General features: G+C 41.5%; 1 protein-coding gene across 2 annotated transcripts in view; it reads right to left on the bottom strand.

The window, feature by feature from the left end:
- The window catches only part of bach2b (BTB and CNC homology 1, basic leucine zipper transcription factor 2b), a 129,203-nt gene that overhangs the window by 63,096 nt on the left and 52,157 nt on the right, over nt 1-13,950 (bottom strand). The window lies entirely within an intron of this gene.

Below are 13,950 nucleotides of genomic sequence, written 5' to 3'. Positions count from 1 at the left end.
AATAATACATTCTACCACTCACTCCCCACTCATTGTACACGCAAGTGTGGTGACTCGACTATGGAGTCCCCATACCTTAGGCAGCCATGATAAGGTTAATGAGGGGCTGATACGGAACAATCAATCTGGGGCAACCCAGACGTGCTCAGTCAGAGAAGAGATAGGAGGTGTAGCTACGTAAATACAACCCATGTGCGTCTGAAATACATTGAAAGGGCACGGACTGAAAGGTTATGGTTGAAGTTGGCAAAGATGTGACACACACTGTGGTTAGTGTGGGTAAAGGCAGACAGCGCTGTTGATGACTCAAAGTGAGAAGAGAAAGTCATATGCCCTCTTGTTGTACGGCTGAAGGACTTGAGACACGGTGGAAATATTCTGAGGGAGGAGACACTGACTGTATCTGTGGCGATGATCAGTGTGACTACAGTAACTTCATGTCAATCACTGGCAGAGATGAATTTAAAAAAAATACAACAAGAGACAATGAAAATGTTATGTATGTGAGCAACACTCACCATTGCTTTTTGAGATGAGTACTGGTTGAAGTATTGTTTTGGTGAGGGGTTTTGTCTCATCCACCACATTTTGGTAAATAATAATAATATGCCATTTAGCAGACGCTTTTATCCAAAGCGACTTACAGTCGTGCGTGCATACATTATTTATTTTTTTGTGTATGGGTGGTCCCGGGGATCGAACCCACTACCTTGGCATTACAAGCGCCGTACTCTACCAGCTGAGCTACAGAGGACCACGTGGGATGTGGTTATCCTCGGCCTTTATCAGACATCTGATATTACCACTTACTGTGGACAGATAGCTGCTATATGTAACAAATACTGTCTAGTATCAATGGTCTTCAGATCTCAACTTCAACTTGATCCAGACATGTTTTAGCCTTCATACCTCCCTCAGGTATTGCCTGTGTTTTTAAACAGCCACAGTATCAGGCTGTTTGCATGACCATACAGATGTAGGATCTTAATTTGATCACTCTTTCATTGCTAAGAAATGCAAACGTATAGTGTATTCAAGGTTTAGAAATGCTTCTAAAGTTTGTCATTTCCACTTCAAAATGTCAGACTTGATTTGCCGTAACAAAAAATGCACATTTCCTGATGCTGCAGGATTATTTTCCTACTCTGCCAAACTGGCTCAAATTAAGATCCTGTAGTACAGAGCCACTGGCCAAATGACACTGTTACACTCTTGGAGCTGAGAGATCAATATATATCTCTGGAGCTATTGATTTCTGCTTGATTAAAACACTGCATCTTAATAAGACCTCCAGACCAGACCAGGAAGGGAGGGGGGAGGGAGAGGGATCACTGAGTGCACACAAGGTCTTGTGAGGGGCAACACTAGTGGAAAACAAGCTAAATAAACAGCAGGATAATAGGCTACGGGTAGGTGGATTGGATTGGATAAAATGGTATCTATACCATTACAGACTATAGCATTATAGAAATAAAGTATAGACACTGAGTATACCAAACATTAGGAACACCTTCCTAATACTGAGTTGTGTCTTGCCCATTCACCCTCTGAATGGCACACATACACAATCCATGTCTCAATTGTCTCAAGGCTTAAAAATCCTTCTTTAACCTGTCTCCTCCCTTCATCTGCACTGATTGAAGTGGATTTAACAAGTGACATCAATAAGGGATTATAGATTTTACCTGGTCAGGCTATGTCATGGAAAGAGCAGGTTTTCTTAATGTTTTGTATACTCAGTATATATTGTAGAAGAGGCTGGTTTAAAAAATGGTTGGTTGGAAAGTACAATTGAGTTTCTATCAAAAGGGACCATATCTATAGGCTGCTGGGAGTTAGAAAACAGGAAAATGTTTTTTATTTATTAAATCTTTTAAATGTTGATTCTGTTAGTGATGTAACTATATTTCTCAGGATGCCCTCGAAAACAAGACGTCTAATCTCAAGAGGTTTATCCAGCCCGCAAATATAGAAATAAACGAGAATGAATATTGGTTTCTATACATTTCAGGGCATAGTGTGTTGTAAAGATCTGGCAGATTAATAGGACTCTACCGGATACGGTAGTCATTCCGGTAGTCATTCATTCCATGGAGGTGTGAAAGCCTGTGAAAGTATTGTATTACAGTATGGCCTTTTCCATGACTCAGTTGTACAGACGAGAGAGAACTTTCATTCATTAGACCTAGTGTAATTATAACTTCACAGATGCGCCACCGCTTTCAACTACTTCCATTGTTAAAGAACAGGAGCTCCATCTGATGTTCAGGCAGAAACGTTCCCTAGCTGCAATGTGAAATGATATCGCAACCGATTTTGTTTTTCTTTTTGTGACCAACTTTTTATTTAGTTTGTTATTTTTTCAGAAGGGGGTTACAGGTACAGGTATAACATTCATAGTCATATTGATTCATATATATTCAGTTATCATATTTGTATTTCATATTTTCATATATACTTTCTTGTACCTGTGGGCTGCCACTCAAAAGAAGAAGACAAATCTAAAGAAATACATACAAAGATAAAGAACAGCATCAACAGCTTTGTAATATTTTGTATGAAAGTAAACAAAAACAATAGTATTTTCTAAATCTCTTTTAATCTGAGGTGTAAGGACAACCTCATGCAACTAAAGCTATCCAACTTCTCTTTTAATGAGTGTTTTTTCCCCTGTTGAAGGTAGACAAAGAGGTGAATGATATATGTCATTTAGCAGACGCTTTTATTCAAAGCGATTTACAGGCATGTGTGCATACATTTTAAAATGTGTATTTTATGCAAGATAAACCTAGGCTATAGATAGCGGGTGTAAAGAGGTTCAAAGAGCTTCCAACCTACTGAGCTAACCTACATCACAGCTTGAAAAGAGGCATTTTTCCCAGCAGTCAGTCAGTTAGGGTGAAAGAGGCAGAGAGGTGTTTTCTAGGGCAACATTCAATGGCCGTTCATCCTTTTAGATCCCTCAATTAAAATATATATGAGAATCGAAAGAGCCTCAAAGTGAAGTCCCTCCTCACATATTTACAGTAGATGTCGTGCTGGGTTGAGTCTGACTCTGACCCTGGCTCCTGACTGTGTGAATCCCAAAGGTCACTCTCCTTTTCAACTCGTGCTCTGTTTGAAGTCAAGTGCAGAACAAACAGAACAATGACTGATGTATCAGGCCATGCAGTGTTTTCTTCTGGAAGCAGGGATCTCGTGGGAAAAAAATAACACACACAGGCTGTTGCTATTTGCAGATGAGGGCCAGACGCTGGCTGAAATTACACGTTGGGCCAGGCGGAGGTCTGTGGACAGGAGGGACATTTACTTTTCCAGCGGGAGGAGAGGAGAGGACAGTTCTTGAAAGGCAATGATTGATGTGCCATGTCTGGCTGAGCCATGCTCTTGCATCTTAAGCATTTTAGCTCTAGTCTGTGGGCTAGCCAGAGCACCCACGCACAGACTGGACATAGCCTGCCTGGCCTCAGCCTGCCTGCCTGCTAGAAGGCCACTCTTCCAGCTCCCAACATGCAGCAGGGCTAAATGGCCCTTTTCTGTCCCGCCGGCTGCTGCCGCTTCCTGACCAAGGTCAACCTCTGGCAGACCACAAATTACTCCCTGAAACGCAGGCAGACAGGGCAGCGTAGAAACTCCAGTTTTTTTGACCCTCCACGTAAGCAGCTATTTTTAGCACTCTAATACAGGCTCAAACTTTACAGATGAAAAAACATGAATAAAAAAAGGTTAATGTTAAAGTGTACCCACCCTGGGTTTTTGTCTGATCTCTCATTAGTTGTGCTCCTAAAATATCCCAGGTTTAAAAACAAATGGTAGAGACCCATGTGAAAAAATACTACAGTTTACTATAGAATACTACAGTACGTAATATATAATTATGTTGTAAACTGTAGTATACTGTAGAATATAAATCTACACACTGTAGTGTCCCTCGATCATGTGTAGTACTTATTACTATAGAATGTTGTAGTATACTGTAGAATACTATAGTAAATACTAAAGTATACTATAGTCTGCAAAAACACTACAGTCAGAAAGAAACACTACAGTATTTACTATAGTATATACTACAGTATTTAATTTGCATATACCCTTCTCATTCCCCTCCCCCGTATCCCAATTTGTGCCACCCTATGTGAGAAACCTACATGCCAAGTACAGACCATAATATAGAGTACAGACTCCTTAACAGCTTTTATCCCCTGGCCATAAGACTGTTAATGGCTAACAACTACTGCACCCCCTCACACCTACGCTGCTGCTAAAATTATTATTGATTGGATTTATTACTACCACTACACTGCTGTTCATTGATTATTGATTACCCTTACCATTAGTATCTATCGGTATATCCTGCTACTGGTCACTATTACTCCTGTTTACATGTATACAGTATATTACCATTTGTATATTACCATAAATATTTATATATTCCTGCTACCAGTCACTTTCAGCCCTGTTTACATACTGTACATATCCACCTGTCACGCCTACACTGACACTCTTGAACTCGCACACTTACATACACTCACCACTTATGCTGCTGCCATACTGTTTACTATTATTATTAATACTATTATTATTATTATTATTATTATTATTATTATTATTATTATTATTATTATTATCAATCCTGCTACTAGTCACTTTCTCCTACTCCCTGCCTACATGTACATATCTACCTGTAGGCTAAAAATAGCCCACGTTAACATATGTAGCCTAAGAAACAAGGTTCATGAAGTCAATAACTTGCTAGTAACAGATTACATTCATATTCTGACTATCTCTGAAACTCACTTAGATAATACCTTTGATGATACAGGGGTAGCAATACATGGTTATAACATCTACAGAGAAGACAGAAATGCCAATGGGGGTGATGTTGTGGTCTATATTAAGAACCACATTCCTGTAAAGCTTAGAGAGGATCTCATGTTAAATACTGTTGAAGTAATATGGCTACATCTGCCTCACCTAAAGCCCATTATTGTGGGAAGCTGCTAAAGACCACCAAGTGCTAACAGTCTGTATCTGGATAAAATGTGTGAAATGCTTGACAATGTATGTGATATCAACAGAGAGGTATATTTTCTGGGTGATTTCAATATTGACTGACTTTCATCAAGCTGCCCACTCAAGAAAAAGCTTCAAACTGTAACCAATGCCTGTAACCTGGTTCAGGTTATCAATCAATCTACCAGGGTAGTTACAAACAGCATAGGAATGAAATCATCAACATGTACAGTGGGGAAAAAAAGTATTTAGTCAGCCACCAATTGTGCAAGTTCTCCCACTTAAAAAGATGAGAGAGGCCTGTAATTTTCATCATAGGTACACGTCAACTATGACAGACAAATTGAGAAAAAAAATCCAGAAAATCACATTGTAGGATTTTTTATGAATTTATTTGCAAATTATGGTGGAAAATAAGTATTTGGTCAATAACAAAAGTTTCTCAATACTTTGTTATATACCCTTTGTTGGCAATGACACAGGTCAAACGTTTTCTGTAAGTCTTCACAAGGTTTTCACACACTGTTGCTGGTATTTTGGCCCATTCCTCCATGCAGATCTCCTCTAGAGCAGTGATGTTTTGGGGCTGTCGCTGGGCAACACGGACTTTCAACTCCCTCCAAAGATTTTCTATGGGGTTGAGATCTGGAGACTGGCTAGGCCACTCCAGGACCTTGAAATGCTTCTTACGAAACCACTCCTTCGTTGCCCGGGCGGTGTGTTTGGGATCATTGTCATGCTGAATGACCCAGCCACGTTTCATCTTCAATGCCCTTGCTGATGGAAGGAGGTTTTCACTCAAAATCTCACGATACATGGCCCCATTCATTCTTTCCTTTACACGGATCAGTCGTCCTGGTCCCTTTGCAGAAAAACAGCCACAAAGCATGATGTTTCCACCCCCATGCTTCACAGTAGGTATGGTGTTCTTTGGATGCAACTCAGCATTCTTTGTCCTCCAAACACGACCGAGTTGAGTTTTTACCAAAAAGTTATATTTTGGTTTCATCTGACCATATGACATTCTCCCAATCCTCTTCTGGATCATCCAAATGCACTCTTGCAAACTTCAGACGGGCCTGGACATGTACTGGCTTAAGCAGGGGACACTGCAGGATTTGAGTCCCTGGCGGCGTAGTGTGTTACTGATGGTAGGCTTTGTTACTTTGGTCCCAGCTCTCTGCAGGTCATTCACTAGGTCCCCCCGTGTGGTTCTGGGATTTTTGCTCACCGTTCTTTTGATCATTTTGACCCCACGGGGTGAGATCTTGTGTGGAGCCCCAGATCGAGGGAGATTATCAGTGGTCTTGTATGTCTTCCATTTCCTAATAATTGCTCCCACAGTTGATTTCTTCAAACCAAGCTGCTTACCTATTGCAGATTCAGTCTTCCCAGCCTGGTGCAGGTCTACAATTTTGTTTCTGGTGTCCTTTGACAGCTCTTTGGTCTTGGCCATAGTGGAGTTTGGAGTGTGACTGTTTGAGGTTGTGGACAGGTGTCTTTTATACTGATAACAAGTTCAAACAGGTGCCATTAATACAGGTAACGAGGGGAGGACAGAGGAGCCTCTTAAAGAAGAAGTTACAGGTCTGTGAGAGCCAGAAATCTTGCTTGTTTGTAGGTGACCAAATACTTATTTTCCACCATAATTTGCAAATAAATTCATTAAAAATCCAGCAATGTGATTTTCTGAATTTTTTTTCTCAATTTGTCTGTCATAGTTGACGTGTACCTATGATGAAAATTACAGGCCTCTCTCATCTTTTTAAGTGGGAGAACTTGCACAATTGGTGGCTGACTAAATACTTTTTTTCCCCACTGTATTGATCACATCTTTACTAATGCTGCAGAAATGTGCTTTAAAGCAGTATCCAAATCCATCGGATGTAGTGATCACAATATAGTAGCCATATCTAGGAAAACCAAAGTTCCAAAGTGTGGGCCTAATATAGTGTATAAGAGGTCATACAAGAAGTTTTGTAGTGATTATTATGTTGATGACGTAAATACTTGACACATTTATGAAATTGCTTATCCCAATTACTTATAAGCATGCAGCCATTAAGAAAATGACTGTAAAAACGGTTAAATCCCCTTGAATTGATGAGGAATTTACAAATGTTATGGTTGAGGGGATAAAGCAAAAGGTATGGCAAATAAGTCTGGCAGCACAACCAATTGGCAAACGTACTGCAAATATAGAAATCATGTGACTAAACTGAATAAAAAGAAGAAAAAACTATACTATGAAACATGTCTCCCGAGTGGCGCAGTGGTCTATAGAGATCCTGGTTCGAATCCAGGCTCTGTCGTAGCCGGCCGTGACCGGGAGACCCATGGGGCGGCGCACAATTGGCCCAGCGTCGTCCAGGGTAGGGGAGGGAATGGCCGGCAGGGATGTTGGTAGAGCATGGCGTTTGCAACGTCAGGGTTGTGGGTTCGATTCCCGCGGGGGGCCAGTATGAAAAATAAAATATGTATGCACTCACTAACTGTAAGTCGCTCTGGATAAGAGCGTCTGCTAAATGACAAAAAAAAAAAAAATAGATAAATGATATAAAGAATGATAGTAAAAAGCTTTGGAGCACCTTAAATTACATTTTTGGCAAAAAGGCAAAATCAGCATTATTCATTGAATCAGATGTCTCATTCATCACAAAACCCACTGATATTGCCAACTACTTTAAGGATTTATTCATCGGCAAGATCAGTAAACTTAGGCATGACATGCCAGCAAAAAACGCTGACACTACACATCCAAGTATATCTGACCAAATTATTAAAGACAAGCATTGCAATTTTGAATTCCGTGAGGTGAGTGTGGAAGAGGTGAAATGTCTTGTTGTTGTCTATCTACAATGACAAGCCACTGGGGTCTGACAACTTGGATGGAAAATGACTGAGGATAATAGAGGATGATATTGCCACTGCTATTTGCCATATCTTCAATCTAAGCCTACTAGAAAGTGTGTGCCCTCAGGCCTGGAGGGAAGCAAAAGTCATTCCGCTACCTAAGAATAGTAAAGCCCCCTTTACAGTCAGGCTTGTCACCAGCCTTCGCTGTGGTTTGGACACTGGTGACCAACTTTCGTTGTGTTTTTGCTGGTGCCTTTGCTGTGTTTTTGCTGGTGACCAGCATTCACTGTGTTTTTGCTGGTGACCAGCCTTCGCTGTGTTTTTGCTGGTGACCAGCCTTTGCTGTGTTTTGGACACTGATGACCAGCATGAGCTGGTCACCAGCCTGCCAGCATATGCTAGTCACCAGCAAAAACAGCATCAAAGCATTACCTTGAGGGCCTAGTTTCCCTTATACAGTGGCCACATCAGGCCTGTAAGTCACATTATGCTGGCTTGCAAAGTGATGTTTAATTCCTATTGGAATCCAGCCAGAGTGGGGATATCCAACAATTGGAACTTATATTTACCGCAATATGTCCCCCCTCATAAGCAGCTATTAATGGGTCTAATCCGTCAATGGATGTATAATGGCTCAGGTTGTACAGATAAAAAATGTTAATGTTAATGTGTACCCACCCAGGGTTTTTGTCTGATCTCTAATTAGTTGTGCTCCTAAAATATCCCAGGTTTAATAACAAATTGTAGGGAGTGCGAAACCTGTGTTCTGAACCAAATGTTCAAGTTATGAACACTGTTATATGTAGATACTGACGTCAGACACATTATCTAACATTAACACATTTCTAGGATGACTACCAGTCGGAGGATTTCATTGGCTAGGAAAACAACCCACAACATTCATTGAGAGCCTTCTTCATTCAGTTCGATTAACTCAGTTGGCAGCTATAACAAACTAGTGCTGCTGACTGTCCAGTCCAGATCCTACACATACTGCTACACTGCACATTAATGCCCCCAGCCTGCTGCTAATCTCCTGTCTCTCTATTGTAGCTCTGGATCAAAAATGACCACACACGGACAGACATTGCTCGTTCATCCTTAGGCCTTTATTAGGAACAAACTGTTCTAATCTTCTCCCACCACACATGAAACAAGGCCTGAGGGACACAAACACACTGACTGGCCTCAGCCTCAGCCTCTCGCCTGCCTCCTAGGACTCTAAAGAAAGAAACAGAATGGCAGCCCACCGTGGACAAAAATGCCCTTTATAGCTGCAGCCTGCCTGCCTGCTAATGAGTCAGCCTAATCTAATAGGAAACGGTCTAGTCTCACAGCGGGGTGAGAGAGAGAGAGAGCATCAGAGCAAATAGAGATAGACAAGAATTAAACTACAGTATATAGAGGGAGTACCAGCACCAGATCAATTAGGTATTTGAGGTATATATGTACATATAGGCAGGGTATAGATAATAACAAGAGTAAGAAAGGAACAGAGTAGTGACTTGTAGCACACACATGTCAGTCAGACCGGCCTTGCCTATGGATCTAATTTAGTGTGAGGTCTGTGCATTCAGTGTAGTACTGTGAGGGTCTGCATTGACACCAGGCTAAAGCAACAGAAGCTAATTCTACATGTATGTATTAGTCTCTCATGACAAAAGTGTTCCAAAGTGAGTCTATGAACTCTGCACGAACTCTCTGAACCCCTAAGCAGCACCTTGAAACTGAGTCTGAAAGAGTGCGTCATAGCTGACTTTTACAGTAACATACAGTGATGTAGATGTACACTGAACAAAAATATAAACGCAACATGTTTCCTGAGCTGAAATCTGCACAAAAAGCTTATTTCTCTCAAATATTGTGCACAAATTTGTTTACATCCCTGTTAGTGAGCATTTCTCTGATTTACCTGACAGGTGTGGCATATCAAGAAGCTGATTAAACAGCATGATCATTACACAGGTGCACCTTGTGCTGGGGACAGTAAAAGGCCACTAAAATGTGCAGTTTTGTCACACAACACAATGCCACAGATTTGAGGGAGCGTGCAATTGGCATGTTGACTGCAGGAATGTCCATCAGAGCTGTTGTCTGAGAATTTAATGTTCATTTCTCTACCATAAGCTGCATTCAACATCATTTTAGAGAATTTGGCAGTACGTCCAACCGGCCTCACAAACGCAGACCACGTTTATGGTGTCATGTGGGCGAGCGGTTTGCTGATGTCAACGTTGTGAACAGAGTGCCCCATGGTTGCGGTGGGGTTATGGTATGGGCAGGCATAAGCTACGGACAGCGAACACAATTGCATTTTATCAATGGCAATTTGAATACACAGAAATACTGTGACGAGATCATGAGGCCCATTGTGAGGCCCGTTTCCTTTAAGGTATCTCTGACCATATCTGTATTACCAGTCATATATTTATTTCAATTGACTGATTTCCTCATATGAAGTGTAATTCAGTAAAATCTTTGAAATTGTTGCATGTTGCATTTATATTTTTGTTCAGTATAGATGAGAGGTTTGGGTGAGGTGTTCGGGGGGAAAACACACTGTAAACTACTCATGACACTGAGGCAGAGTGTATGTGCGACGTGCCAGAACACGACTGGTATAAGAGGATACATAACAGAGGAGTCATTATGTCAGAGGGTGAGCCTGTGGATGCATGACAAATGGCACCCTATCCCCTATATAGTGCACTACTTTTGACCAGAGCCCTATGAATAGGGTGCCATTAGGGACGCAGAAGAGTCTCTACCTCTCCCTGTCCTTGGGTCTTTCTATAAACTAGGGTAGCAGTGAGAATTTCCTACACTGGACAACTTGTTACAGTTATTGATAAGTCATTGAAAATAATCTGCCAATTTGTTTCATGCCATTACCTTAAGATGTAAGGGGGGAACATAGCTACAGTGGGGAGAACAAGTATTTGATACACTGCCGATTTTGCAGGTTTTCCTACTTACAAAGCATGTAGCGGTCTGTAATTTTTATCATAGGTACACTTCAACTGTGAGAGACGGAATCTAAAACAAAAATCGAGAAAATCACATTGTATGATTTTTAAGTAATTAATTTGTATTTTATTGCATGACATAAGTATTTGATACATCAGAAAAGCAGAACTTAATATTTGGTACAGAAACCTTTGTTTGCAATTACAGAGATCATACGTTTCCTGTAGGTCTTGACCAGGTTTGCACACACTGCAGCAGGGATTTTGGCCCACTCCTCCATACAGACCTTCTCCAGATCCTTCAGGTTTCGGGGCTGTCGCTGGGCAATACGGACTTTCAGCTCCCTCCAAAGATTTTCTATTGGGTTCAGGTCTGGAGACTGGCTAGGCCACTCCAGGACCTTGAGATGCTTCTTACGTAGCCACTCCTTAGTTGCCCTGGCTGTGTGTTTCGGGTCGTTGTCATGCTGGAAGACCCAGCCACGACCCATCTTCAATGCTCTTACTGAGGGAAGGAGGTTGTTGGCCAAGATCTCGCGATACATGGCCCCATCCATCCTCCCCTCAATACGGTGCAGTCGTCCTGTCCCCTTTGCAGAAAAGCGTCCCCAAAGAATGATGTTTCCACATCCATGCTTCACGGTTGGGATGGTGTTCTTGGGGTTGTACTCATCCTTCTTCTTCCTCCAAACATGGCGAGTGGAGTTTAGACCAAAAAGCTCTATTTTTGTCTCATCAGACCACATGACCTTCTCCCATTCCTCCTCTGGATCATCCAGATGGTCATTGGCAAACTTCAGACAGGCCTGGACATGCGCTGGCTTGAGCAGGGGGACCTTGCGTGCGCTGCAGGATTTTAATCCATGACGGCGTAGTGTGTTACTAATGGTTTTCTTTGAGACTGTGGTCCCAGCTCTCTTCAGGTCATTGACCAGGTCCTGCCATGTAGTTCTGGGCTGATCCCTCACCTTCCTCATGATCATTGATGCCCCACAAGGTGAGATCTTGCATGGAGCCCCAGACCGAGGGTGATTGACCGTCATCTTGAACTTCTTCCATTTTCTAATAATTGCGCCAACAGTTGTTGCCTTCTCACCAAGCTGCTTGCCTATTGTCCTGTAGCCCATCCCAGCCTTGTGCAGGTCTACAATTTTATCCCTGATGTCCTTACACAGCTCTCTGGTCTTGGCCATTGTGGAGAGGTTGGAGTCTGTTTGATTGAGTGTGTGGACAGGTGTCTTTTATACAGGTAACGAGTTCAAACAGGTGCAGTTAATACAGGTAATGAGTGGAGAACAGGAGGGCTTCTTAAAGAAAAAACGAACAGGTCTGTGAGAGCCGGAATTCTTACTGGTTGGTAGGTGATCAAATACTTATGTCATGCAATAAAATGCAAATTAATTACTTAAAAATCATACAATGTGATTTTCTGGATTTTTGTTTTAGATTCCGTCTCTCACAGTTGAAGTGTACCTATGATAAAAATTACAGACCTCTACATGCTTTGTAAGTAGGAAAACCTGCAAAATCGGCAGTGTATCAAATACTTGTTCTCCCCACTGTATATTCCATAAAATTCACGAGTTGATGTAAAGCCTATGTAAAGCCTTTAACCCTTTCTCATGGTTGGTGTCTTGACAGATTTGTCCAAAATCGTTTGACATAAAACATTACTTTTCTGTCCAGGCATTTATTGTAGAGTAAATTGTCGTTATATCATATATTAACCATTAATCAGTTAAATGAGACATTGAACTTGAACCCTGTAATAATCCTGGATCTAGATAATAATAATAATATGCCATTTAGCAGACGCTTTTATCCAACGCGACTTACAGTCGTGCGTGCATAAACTTTTGTGTATGGGTGGTCCCGGGGATCGAACCCACTACCTTGGCGTTACAAGCGCCGTGCTCTACCAGCTGAGCTACAGAGGACCAGATGTCAGACAGGTTTTTGTATAGAGATCTCAGAAATGCAGAGTAACTACAGTTGAAGTCGGAAGTTAAAACTAGTTTTTCAACCACTCCACAAATTTCTTGTTAACAAACTATAGTTTTGGCAAGTCGGTTAGGACTTCTACTTTGTGCATGACACAAGTTATTTTTCCAACAATTGTTTACAGACAGATTATTTCACTTATAATTCACTGTATCACAATTCCAGTGGGTCAGAAGTTTACATACACTAAGTTCACCGTGCCTTTAAACAGCTTGGAAAATTCCAGAAAATGATGTCATGGCTTTAGAAGCTTCTAATAGGCTAATTTACATAATTTGAGTCAATTGGAGGTGTACCTGTGGATGTATTTCAAGGCCTACCTTCAAACTCAGTGCCTCTTTGCTTGACATCATGGGAAAATCAAAAGAAATCAAAAGAAATCAAAGACCTCAGAAAAAAAATGATAGATCTCCACAAGTCTGGTTCATCCTTGGGATCAATTTCCAAATGCCTGAAGGTACCACGTTCATCTGTACAAACAATAGTACGCAAGTATGAACACCATGGGACCACACAGCCGTCATACCGCTCAGGAAGGAGACACATTCTGTCTCCTAAAGATGAACGTACTTTGGTGCGAAAAGTGCAAATCAATCCCAGAACAACAGCAAAGGACCTTGTGAAGATGCTGGAGGAAACAGGTACAAAAGTATCTATATCCACAGTAAAACGAGTCCTATATCGATGTAACCTGAAAGGCCGCTCAGCAAGGAAGAAGCCACTGCTCCAAAACCGCCATAAAAAAAGCCAGACTACGGTTTGCAACTGCACATGGGGACAAAGATCATACTTTTTGGAGAAATGTACTCTGGTCTGATGAAACAAAAATCGAACTGTTTGGCCATAATGACCATCGTTATGTTTGGAGGAAAAATGGGGAGCGTGCAAGCCGAAGAACACCATCCCAATCATGAAGCACGGGGGTGGCAGCATCATGCTGTGGGGGTGCTTTGCTGCAGGAGGGACTGGTGCACTTCACAAAATAGATGGCATCATGAGGAAGGACAATTATGTGCATATATTGAAGCAACATCTCAAGACATCAGTCAGGAAGTCGCAAATGGTTCTTCCAAATGGACAATGACCCCAAGCATACTTCCAAAGCTGTGGCAAA

The sequence above is a fragment of the Coregonus clupeaformis genome, chromosome 33, assembly GCF_020615455.1.
Source record: "Coregonus clupeaformis isolate EN_2021a chromosome 33, ASM2061545v1, whole genome shotgun sequence".
NCBI lineage: Eukaryota > Metazoa > Chordata > Actinopteri > Salmoniformes > Salmonidae > Coregonus > Coregonus clupeaformis.
Note: the sequence above shows the minus strand (reverse complement) of the source record. Positions and strands in the feature narration are given on the sequence as shown.